This window comes from Panthera pardus, unplaced genomic scaffold (genome assembly GCF_024362965.1).
Source record: "Panthera pardus isolate Hobbes unplaced genomic scaffold, ASM2436296v1 HiC_scaffold_25, whole genome shotgun sequence".
Taxonomy (NCBI): Eukaryota; Metazoa; Chordata; class Mammalia; order Carnivora; family Felidae; genus Panthera; species Panthera pardus.
This window is the reverse complement of record NW_026526821.1, coordinates 91,022,491-91,035,432: the sequence shown is the minus strand read 5'-3', so window position 1 is coordinate 91,035,432 and position 12,942 is coordinate 91,022,491.

The following is a 12,942-nucleotide window of genomic DNA, read 5'->3' as shown; positions in this document are numbered from 1 at the left end:
CAGGAAGCCATCAAAACCCTCGAGGAGAAAGCAGGCAAAAACCTCTTTGAGGGGCGGCTGGGTGGCTCAGTCAGTTAAGCGTCTGACTTCAGCTCAGGTCACGATCTCGTGGTCCATGAGTTCGAGCCCCGCGTTGGGCTCTGGGCTGATGGCTCAGAGCCTGGAGCCTGCTTCCGATTCTGTGTCTCCCTCTCTCTCTGCCCCTCCCCCGTTCATGCTCTGTCTCCCTCTGTCTCAAAAATAAATAAACGTTAAAAAAAAATTTAAAAAAAACAAAACCTCTTTGATGTTGGCCACAGAAACTTCTTACTCAACACATCTCTGGAGGCAAGGGAAACAAAAGCAAAAATGAACTATTGGGACCTCATCAAAATAAAAAGCTTCTGCACGACAAAGGAAACAATCAGCAAACCTAAAAGACAAGTAACAGAATGGGAGAAGATATTTGCAAACGACATATCAGATAGAGGGTTAGTATCCAAAATCTGTAAAGAACTTATCATACTCAACACACAAAAAAATAATCCAGAGAAGAAGGGCAAAAGGCATGAATAGACACTTTCCCAAAGAAGATATCCAGGTGGCTAACAGACACATGAAAAAATGCTCAACATCACTCATCATCAAGGAAATACAAATCAAAACCACAATGAGATGCCCCCTCACTCCTGTCAGAATGGCTAGCATTAACAACTCAGGCAACAACATGTTGGAGAGGATACGGAGAGAGAGGATCTCTTTTGCACTGCTGGTGGGAAGGCAAACTGGTGCAGCCACTCTGGAAAACAGTATGGAGGTTCCTCAAAAAACTAAAAATAGAACTACCCTACAACCCAGCAATTGCACTACTAGGTATTTACCCAAGGATACAGGTGTGCTGTTTCAGAAGGGCACGGGCACCCCAAAGTTTATAGCAGTGCTATCGACAATAGCCAAAGTATGGAAAGAGCCCAAATGTCCATCGACAGATGAATGGATAAAGATGTGGTATATACATACAATGGAGTATTACTCGGCAATCAAAAAGAATGAAATCTTGCCATTTGCAACTATGTGGATGGAACTAGAGGATATTATGCTAAGCGAAATTAGAGAAAGACAAATATGACTTCACCCATATGTGGAATTTAAGATACAAAACAGATGAGCATAAGGGAAAGGAAGCAAAAATAATATAAAAACAGCAAGGGGACAAAACATAAAAGACTCTTAAATATAGAGAACAAACTGAGGGTAGCTGGAGTTGAGGGTGGGGGGCATGGGCTAAATGGGCAAGGGGCCCATCCCACTTGTTGGGGTGATCACTGGGTGCTATATGTAAGGGATGAATCACTGAATTCTACTCCTGAAATCATTGTTGCACTATATGCTAACTTGCATGTAAATTAAAAAAAAAAAAAAAAAAAACGAACAAAACAGGAGCACCTGGGTGGTTCAGTTGGTTAAGCATCTGACTCTCAGTTTTGGCTCAGGTCATGATCTCACGGGTTCATGACTTCAAGTCTCAAGTCAGGTTCCATGCTGTCAGCGAGGAGCATGCTTGGGATTCTCTCTCTTTTCCCCCAACCCCTTCTCTCTCTCTCAAAATAAGTAAACTTTAAAAAAAAAAAAAAAAGATTTAAAATGCCTTAAAAACCAAATGTTCTGTAAAGTGAGAAAGAACCACTGATAGCTTTTTCACTGAAAAACACAGAATGTTCCTAGACACATTTGGACTTATTTTTGTATAAGATTTTATTTTTAAGTAATCTCTACACCCAATGTGGGGCACAAACTTACAATCCCAAGGACAAGAGTTGCACGCTCTATCCACTTAGTCAGCCAGGTGCCCCATTTGGATTTCTTAAAGCTAGAGAGGGAAAAACATAGGGAAACGACTTCCCTATTGTGCTCAAATTTTTAGGAACACCTCTAGGATTTTTAAATCATAAACAACTATTATAGAGCATTAAATTTCATAAATATCTGCCTGGTAGGGTGGCCAGCCTTCCCAGTCTGCCCGGACTAAGGTGTTTTTAAGATACAGGGCTTCTGGTGCTAAAATCGGAGAAGTCCCCTGCAAACCAGGACAATTTGGTCCCTCTACTGCCTTCACTGAAAACGCCCCAAGCATTTTAGTTAGAGGCCTAATTTAAAGCAAAATGACCTGCCTTGAATTTCACCTCCATTCTGCTGTTTCTATAGAAGCCAAAATGTTAAATGCAGTGATTCTCAGAACTAGTTGTACATTAGAATCACATCAGGAGCTTTTTAAAACACTAAAATCCATCACTGTCCTTGGTATTTTGATAAAGTCTGGAGACTTTTTTACATTTTTTTTTTAAAAGCTTTTATTTTTAAGTAATCTCTACACCCAACATGGGGCTCAAACTCACAACCCCAATATCAAGGGTTGCAGGGTCCACTGATTAGGCAGCCCAGGCACCCCTGGAGACTTTTTTAAAAACCGATTTTAAAAGAAATCTCAGGGGGTGCCTGGGTGGCTCAGTCAGTTAAGCATCCGACTCTTGGTTTCAGCTCAGGTCCTAATATTGCAGTTTGTGGGTTCCCGCCCCACATCAGGCTCTGTGCTGACTGCACAGACCCTGCTTGGGATTCTGTCTCCCTCTCTCTCTGCCCCTCTCCTTCTCATGTGCTCTCTCTAAAATAAACATTTATAGATAGATAGATAGATAGATAGATAGATAGATAGATAGTTCTGGGGTGGGGCTCTGTCAGTTGAGCGTCTGACTCTTGATTTTGGCTCAGGTCATGATCTCACTGTTCATGGGTTCGAGCCCCATGTCAGGCTCTGCCCTGACAGCACAAAGCCTGCTTGGGATTTCTCTCTCTCTCCCTCTGTCTGCTCCTCCCCACCCCCTCTTTCTCAAAATGAATAAATAAACTTTAAAAAGAAAACCAAAGAGATCTGACTCAGGCATTTGTGAGGTTCAACATTAGCCCCACCAGCCACCATCTTTGCCACTTCAGAACAGCTGCTTACCTCTCTAAAGCGATCTCATTTGTAAAATGGAGTAGAAGCACCTGTCTCATAAGGTTTTATGAACAATAAGAGACATCAGATGCCTTGCACAGTGTCTGGAACAGAGGAGCCCTTCTAATGGGTTAAAGACTAGCTTATCCCTGAAAACTGAAAAGTTAAATATATCATTCTTTTTCTAATAGGAAAAACCTAACAGTTTGAATGCTGTGCATTATACAAAAGACTCAGGGAGTTATTTCTTTTAAACCATTAATTGCCCTACTGCAACGCTAAATGGAGGTTTAAACACAACACACTCTTGAGCAACATGATGGAATGTGCAGATTCAAGGTCTTGTCCTCCCACAGAAACATTGAAAGACAAGCAGGAATGGTCACAACCAACTTTTGCAGAACTGTGGGAAGCAGTCATGTTTATATTAACCAAGCGAACACAGGATCAAATAAAAGGCAACTTATAAAAAGGCAGGAAGTCACCAAGATACCAACATAGGTTGTTCCAGACTTCGCGCCTCCTCACGAGAATTGACAAGTATGCATGGACACCACTGAAAAAACCTGGAACACAGAAGTGAGGCTGAAGCACCCTACACACACACACCACAGGGACCAAGACAGACTCCATTAAAAAAGAGAACCATCTACACGCTCACCACGTTGCCCCTCTTTAGGCTGAGGCAGCACCACAACAAGAGGCCTTCCCTGAGCCTGTGGTTCCTCCAGGGGGAAAAGAGAACACAGGACGCACGTCCGGCATCCCCCCGCACATCTGGTCACTTACTGGGACTCCCACCCAGTCTTACCTCCAGGAAAAGCCTGGTCAGGACACTGGACACTGTGCTCGAGCCGAGAGAGCAGCAGGGCAGAGTTGACCATCCTCCGAGCAAAGCCAGTGGCACCATTCAGCAGGAGAACCTGGGGGGCAAGTCAGCTTTGGTCAAGACCACAAACAGCCTACTTATCCAGACTTCAAGCTAGGCCCCCTGCTCCACCCAGGGTGGAGAAGAAAAATTTGTAACACTGCCGAGTGTAGCTCCTGGTCCCTCCTAACCGGGAAGCCTGACTACGAACACCTAAGAGGATGCTGAGAGCTGGCTTTCCTGCTTTTTCTGGGCGGGAAGCTACATCATAGGCCCAATCACTGCTGAGTAGCTCTTGGCCCCATCTGAGTGGGAAAACTAACCAGGAACAGCTGGGAGGCTGCTTGGAGCTCACTCTCCTGCTCTATTTAGGTAGGGAAGCTAGTTGACAGCCCTTCCCACTGCTGAGGGTGGCTCCTGAATCCCGCTGGCCCAGAAAGCTTGGCTGGAACACCAGGAAAGCTCCATAAGCCTAGCAACACTTAAGTGGAGATTCTAGCAGGGTCAGCTGGTTCCATCGGGCTGGAGACTTCAGTGCACAGTCTTGTCCCATGTACGTCCCCAAACAAGTTGCGGTGTAGGACCTGGGACCTGTTCTGCTGCCCTGCTAGCACAGGGGGGCTAATTCATAATCTTACCTGCTGCTGAATATAGCACCTCATCCTGCCTAGTAAGCCTGACCAGAGAACCCAGGCAACCACAGAGCCCAATCTACAGCCTTGCTTGATCAGGGAAATAAGCCAGCAGTCCTATCCAATCTTCTCAGCCAGCAGCATCCCACGCCCACCTCAGAGCTCCAGCAGTGGCCTCACCCCAAAATAGACCCTGATAGCAAGTCCTGCCTGCCCAAGGATGCTACCAGCTGACAAGTCTAAACATTCAAACTGAGAAGACGGTGAAGAGCTTTCCCTGCCAAAGCAATCCTAAAAAGTCTAGAAGAGAGACTGCTTACTCAAATGTGTAGATACCAACATAACGAGTCAAGGGTTGCAAAAAAAACAGATAAACATGACACCATAAGGAAACTAGTAAAACGCTAAAAACTGACCCTAAAGAAATGGAGATCTGTGCACTGTCAGAAAAAGAATAATCCTCTTAAAGAAATTTAGTGAACTGCAAGAACACACACACGACTAAAGGAAGTTAGGAAAACAATGCATAAACACAATGAGAAGTCCAACAAAGAAAGAAAAGCCAAACAAACAGGAATCCTAGGGTTGAAAAATACAATGACTGAAGAATTCAATAGACAGCTTCAAAAGCAGACTCAACCACGCAAAAGAAAGAATCAGTGACCTTGAAGATGGGACATTTGAAATTATCCAGAGGGGAAAAAGAAAAAAGAATGAAAAAGAGTGAAGAAAGTCTATGGAGCTTATGGGATACCATCAAAAGAAACAATATCATTATGGGAATTCCAGAAAGAAAAAGGGATAGAAAGTACAGTTGACCCTTCAAAAATGCAGGGGTTAGGGGTGCCAACCCCTACACACTTGCAAATCTACATAAAACTTTCGACTCCCCCAAAACTTAATAGCCTATGACTTAACTAATAGCCTATGAGTGTTGGAAACATTACTGATAACACAATTAACACATATTCTGCATATGGATTTAATATATAATACATATACTGTAATCTTACAGTTAAGCTAGAGAAGATAAAATATTAAGAGTATCACAAGGAAGAGAAAAATATTTACAGTACCACAGTGTCGAAAAAAAAAACCCACGTACAAGTGAGCCCACACAGTTCAAACCTGTGTTGTTCAAGATCAATTGTATATTTAAAGCAATAATCCTTGAAAATTTCCAAAACCTTGAGAGAAAAATGAACATCCAGATCTATGAAGACCAAAAGACCCCAAATAGGTTGAATTTGAATAGACCTACACTGAGACACATTATAAATTGTCAAAAGACCATTTATGGCAAGTCAACAGCTAACATATTCAATGGTTAAAGGTTCAAAGCTTTCCCTCTACTAAGATCAGGAACAAGACAAATGTACCCCCTCTCAACAGCTCCTATTCAACGTAGTACTGGAAATCCTAGCCAGAGCAATCAGGCAAGAGGAAGAAACAAAGGCATCAGATTGGAAAGGAGGTAAAATTGACTTTACTCACACATGACATGATTTTATATGTACAAACTCCTAACAATTCTACCAAAAAACGTTTAGATCTAACCAAAGAATTCTGTGAAGTTCCAGGAAACAAAATTAACATACAAAAATCAGTAGTGTTTCTATAAACTAACAATGATTCTTGGAAAATCAGTGAAGTAAACAATCCCACTTACAATAGCATCAAAAATAATATAAATACTTAATAAATTTAAACAGGAAGTGAAAACTCTATACACTGAAAACTATACAATGCTGATGAAAGGAATCAAAGAAGACACAAATAAAGGGAACTGTATCTCATGTTCATGTATTGGAGGGATTAATATTGTTAAAATGCCCATACTACCCCAAACCATCTATAGATTACATGCAATTGCCATTAAGATTCCAATGGTATTTTTTACAGAAAAGAAAAAAAGATCCTGAATTTACACGGAAAACAAATAGCCCAAGCAATCCTGAGAAAGGAGAACAAAGTAGAGGCATCAAACTTGCTGATATCAAGCTATATTTTAAAGCTATAGCAATCAAAACAGTATGGTCCTGGCTTAAAAACAGACATATAGACCAGTGGAATAGAATTGAGAACCCAGGGGCGCCTGGGTGGCTCAAAGGGTTAAGTGGCTGACTTCGGCTCAGGTCATGATCTCGCAGTCCGTGAGTTCGAGCCCCGCGTCGGGCTCTGTGCTGCAGCTCAGAGCCTGGAGCCTGTTTCAGATACTATGTCTTCCTCTCTCTCTCTGACCCTCCCCTGTTCATGCTCTGTCTCTCTCTCTGTCTCAAAAGTAAATAAACGTGAAAAAAAAATTAAAAAAAAAAAAAAAAGAATTGAGAACCCAGAAATAAACCCATGCCTACACAAGCAACTAATACATGACAAAACAGACAATACTCAATATAGTCTTTCAATAGATGGTGGTGGAAAATTTGCATATTCACATCCAAAAGAATGAAACTAGACCCCTGTCTTTCACCATTCACAAAAATTAACTCAAAATGAATTAAAGACTTAAATGAAAGACTGGAAACCATAAAACTCCTAGAAGAAAACAGAGGAAAAGAGATTCTTCACGTAGGTCTTGGCAATGATTTTTTGGATATGCCACCTACATAAAGCTCAAGGAACAAAGTAAAAATGATTGGGACTACATGAAATTAAAAAAACTTTTTGCACAGCAAAAGAAAAGACAACCTGCAGAATGGGAAAACACACACAGGAATCTTATTCAGCCATAAAAAAGGAATTCCTGCCATTTGTGACAATATGGATGGAACTTATCCCATGTTTTTTTTTTTGTTGTTGTTGTTGTTGTTTGTTTTGTTTTATGTATGATTATTAATAAACTTTTTGTGGTAATTATTTCACAATACATGAAAGTCATATCATTATGCTGTATACCTTAAACTTACACAGTGCTATAGGTCAACTATATTTCAATAAAACTGGAAAAAATAATAAACATAATGATAGGAAATCTTTGTGACATTTTTATTTGCCCTTTTGATGTGGCAGCAGTCTTGAAAATGGCAGCGGTAGTTTCTGTGTTGGACCTTGGTCCCCATTGCTGGAAGGAACAGAACAGACCACTGACAAATTATGGTTTGTATCTACACTAGCCTATCCATGGGTGGAAGGACTGAAGCGGAGCACTCATCTCTGCTCTCACCTTAAACTCAGTCCAGAAAGCAACAGGTATTGCTCAGATACGGGTGTAAGGCAAACCAACAATCCACAAAGACCTGGGTGAAAAGATTATCATTGAGATACACAACAGATCACCTAAAGACTGGGAGAAAAAGCTTGGCGGGGGGGGCGGGGGGGGGGACGACGGAGGGGGAGTTCCTTTGGGAAATTAAGATACTCAAAAGCATATATTCAAAAGAAATTTAGAAAGCCACACTTACGCCAAGGGCAAGAAGCATGGTAAGAAAAGATCCGAGAGGATCCTAAGTTTTCCACTCGGGCTGTTAGGCTTAGTGCGAGCCTGGGTAAGTGTTGAGGGAATAACCCAGAAGAGACAATTGGCAAAGACTAGGAGAGGTATTTGTTTTAGCTCCTGGCTTTCAAGGAAATACTATCTAAGTACAAGTTAAGAAACAGACTCAGTGATCACACACAATAAGGAATCAAATCTCTGCAAAAATAGCTTGGAAACGTCAGTAAACAAATGGACTGCAGTCCCATAATCGTAATAAAGGAAACCCTGCGGAAGGAGGGGAAATCTGATATCCAGAATCATACCACAATATTTAAATGTCCAGTTTTCAACAAAAAAAAGTCAAAAGACATTCAAAGACACTGGAAAGTATGGCCACTCAAAGGAACAAAATAATAGAAAACATCCCTGGAGAACCACAGACATCGGAATTAATAGACAAAGCCTTCAAAGCAACTGTCTTAAATATACTCAAAGAACTAAAGGGAACCAGGGACAAGGAATTAAAGAAAATCAGAAAAGGGATAGGTGAACAAAATGAGAATATCCATAAATACACAGAAATTATCAAAAGGAACCAAACAAATTCTGAAGCTAGAAAGCAAAATAATTGAAATTAAAAGTTCACTAGTAGAGTTTAACAGCTAATTGTACCAAAATGGAAAATAGAATCAGCAAACTTGAAAACAGGACAATTACAGTGACCAAGTCTGAGGACTAGAAAGAAAATAGAAAGAAGAAAAGTGAATAGAGCCTGAGGAACTGGAGGGACACCAGCAAACAGACCAGCATATGTATTATCAATGTTCCAGAAGAAAGAAGCAGAAGGCATATTTGAAGAAATAATGGCCAAATACATCCAAAATTTGAGCAAAGACATGAATTTGCAAATCCAGAATCTCTGTGAACTCCAAGTGGGATAAATGTAGAGGCCCACACCAAGACAGTAGAATGAAACTGTCGAAAAACAAAGGCAGGGAGAATCTTGAGAGCAGCAAAAAAGAAACGCTCTTAAAAGATCCTCAATAAAAGTAACAGCCAATTCTCAGCAGAAACCATAGAGGCCAGAATGCTATGGGGTGACTATTTAAAGTGCTCAAATAATAATACCGCCAACCAATAATCCTGTATCTGGCAAAACCATCCTTCAAAAATAAGGGAGAAATGAAGATGTTCCCAGATAAATAAAACCTGAGGGGGTTCCTTGCAATCAGAGCTGCTCTACAGGAAATGCTAAAGGGAGTACTGTGGGCAGAAAAAAAAGAACATCAGACAGTAACCTGAATCTGTATGATGAAATAAAGATCTCCAGTAAAAGTAAGTACAGACAAATGCATACAAAACAATTATAAATCCATTATGGAGCACACACTATATAAAGATAAAATCTGTGACATCAATAATATAAAGGCAGAACAGAACTTTGTAGTAGAGATTTTGTATGCTATGGAAGTTATGTTAGTATCAGTTCAAACTAGATTATTATAAATTTCGGATGTTAAATGTAATCTTCATGGTAACCACAAAGGAAACATTTAACAAATATACCTGTAAAGGAATGAGAAGACAATCAGTTCACTACAAAAAAATCAACAACACAGAAGAAAGCAGTAATGGAGAAAACGAGAAGCAAAAGGGGTATAAAATATAAAGAAAACAAATAACAGAATAGTAAGTCCATTCTTTTTACTAACTGACTTAAATGTAAATGTATTAAACTCTCCAAACAAAAGACAGAGATTGTCAAACAGATAAAAAAAACAAAACACAAGATCTAGCTCTATGCTATCTATAAGAAACTCACTTTAGTGCCAGACACAAAAGATATGTGTGTGTGTGTGTGTGTGTGTGTGTGTGTGTGTGTGTGTGTGTATATATATATATATTTTTTTTTTTTTTTTTAAAGTAAAGTCTACCCCCAACATGGGGCTTGAACTCACACCTTGAGATTAATAGTCCCATGCTCTACTGGGGAGCCAGCCAAGCTCCCCGAAAAAGATACTCTCTGTAAACAGTAACCAAGAGAGCAGAGGTGGCTGTAGTAATATCAGGCAAAATAGACTAGGAGCAAAAAACTGTTACAAGAAACAAAGTATATTACATATTGATAAGTCAATTCATCAAAAAGAATAATTTATGTAGTGAACAATATGCCCCCAAAATACATGAAGCAAACACTGACAGAATTAAAGGGAAAACTAGAGAGTTCTATAATAATTGTTGGAAAATTCAACATTCTCCTGTCAAAATGGATAAAACACTTACAAGGTCAATAAGAAAACAGAAGACTTGGACATTATAAATTAACTAGACCTAACGGATGTTTACAAAACACTCCACCCAGCAACACAATCTAGTTTTCTCAAGTGCAGGTGGAACACTCTGCAGGACAGACCACATGTTAAGCTACAAAACAACTTTCCATAAATTTTAAAATGATACTTTGAAATCATACAAAGTATCCTCTCTGACAAAAGGGAAAGTGGAAAATTCATAAATAGGTGGGAATTAAACAGCCCCAATGCAAATCCAGAAAAGGAGTTAAAGAAATGGAAAGGAATATTTAAATATATATGTACCAGCAATTACATTCCAGGGTATAAACCTGGAATATGTTTAAAAAGAATATAAAAATAGCAACTCAAAGAGATACCTGCATGTCAGTCTTCATTGCAGCATTATTCACAATAACCAAAAGGTGAAAATAACCCAAGTGTGCATCAAGAAATAAATGGATAAACAAAATATAGTAATTATACAGTAGAATATTATTTAGCCATAAAAAGAAATGAAATTCTGATGTTATAACATGGATGAATCTTGAGAACATATTCGCGAAATAAGCCAAATGCAAAGTACAAATATTTTGTGATTCCACTTAAAAGAAGTATCTAGAATAGGTAAATTAATAAAGAGTAAAAAATAAATAAGGAGTAGAATGGGATTTACCAGGAGCTTGGAAGAGAGGGGATAGGAATAGAGAGTTACTTAATGAGTTTGTTTGTGGTAAGGAAAAAATTCTAGTGGTGGCCACACAGCATTGTGAATGTAATTAATGCCACCCGAAACATACACTTAAAAATTGTTAAAGGGCAAATTTTGCTATATATCTTACAATACAAATTTTTATCCTATACACATTAATATATTAAGATTTACTTTGTTTCTGGAGGAAAACTCACAAGAATTTTAAAGATAATTTTAGAGTGAAAAACAGTATTCATTGTGTTATGAACACATGTACTTATGAGCTGATCATATTTACCCAGCTTTAGATCTTGAAATGTATCATTCATCTGCTCCTCTGCCAAGGTTGAATGAAGTATGTTTACCAAGGTAAAAAATGAACAGGCTTTAATGATTATCTTTTGACAAGTTAAAGGGAAAAAAAGTATCGGGCACCTCGGTGTGGCTGTCGGTCAAGCATGACTCTTGATTTCAGCCTCAGGTCACAATCTCATGGTCATGAGATTGAGCCCAGCATCGTGGAGCCTGCTTGAGATTCTTGATTCTCTTTCTCTCTCTCTCCTTCTGCCCCTCCCCCACTCATTCTCTCTCTCTCTCTCAAAAAAAAAAAAAAAAAAGAGAAAAATATCAGACTCTTGTTAAAATTTTTGAGCTTTCTCAGCAAGTAATACATATAAGTGGTAAATTCCACTGCTTCCTAAGTGTAATCAGAATGTTGTGTAACAACTATTAGTAAAAAAGATCAAGGATGCACTGAATGTTGAGAACCCCAAGGTTAATATCTAAAAATTTATTTTGGAGAAGAAATCTATTATTGAAAAAATGGCTACATAGGCTAATTTGTCAGATGAATTATTCAAATTACCATTAAAATACACCATAGGAAAAAAACAAATCCACAAGGACAGAGAAAACAGGACAAGAGGCAAGCAGTACAAACCACTGAAAGCCTATGAATGAGACACAAAACCAGAGGAGAGAACAGGACACGAAACAATCAGAACACAATTCTGACAAAGCAAACGGATGGATTAGCAGACTCAAGAAAGGCAAATCAAGCCAGCAGTGGAGAAAGGTGAGAATCAACCTAATTCACCCTCATAATTGTCCAGTCAGCAGATTCAATACCCCGGCAGCTGGGGGTTAAGGACAGTGGCTAATAGAAGAACCTAATGAGAAGTATTTGGAGGTTATATGCCTAAAATCCCTTCCTCTATTCCTCACCATTGCTTGTCTAGCCCTTCCCCACACCAGTAAAAGGCCAGAAGTTTATTCTCTAGACATCTGAAAGACAGTTTTTCTGGACTTCCGGTACTGAGGGTAGCAAGCCAGTAGCGTGTTGGTGGGGAGGGGAAAGTTGGACAAGCTAGCACATACACATATAGTGACTGAAACCCCATGCTTCTTCCCCCATCAGGTTCTCACAACACCGGCAGACAGATCCTTGCCATCTAGGAGGGAGACTGGAAGCCTCTACTCTGGAGAATGTGACCAATCCAAGACATTCACATACATGGAGGACAGAACTCCCAAAACAAGTCCACCCCAATAACCCTAAAAACAACCCTTCTCACAAGTCCAAGGCTCCTAATCAGCTTTTTAGTCCACTATTTGACCAGAAATAGACAGCCAAGAATTGTCAGATGTCCTGGAAAAGCCTAAAACAGGAAAAGAAAAAAAAAAAATGTGCGCACGCGCACACACACACACACACACACACAAAGAAGAAATTTGAAGAAAACAGATCCTACAGAAAAACAACTTCATAAAAAACCCCAACAAAACAACAACACACAAACACTATCATGAATGTACTGAATGGTAACAGAAGACATCCATAGGCAAAAATATAAAATAAGAACAAAGTACCATGTAAGAAAAGGAGCATCCAGAAATCAAAAAGGGATCTTCAGATTTAAAATTATGAGAGCAAAGAAGAGTTAGAAGACTGAATTAAAGAGAGATGAGGTTGGGGAAGGGTGGAAAGAGATCCAGTCCTGGAGAACCAACATCAAATTAACTTCTCCCAAAAGAGAAAAGCAGAGGAGAGGAAATCATCAATGAACAA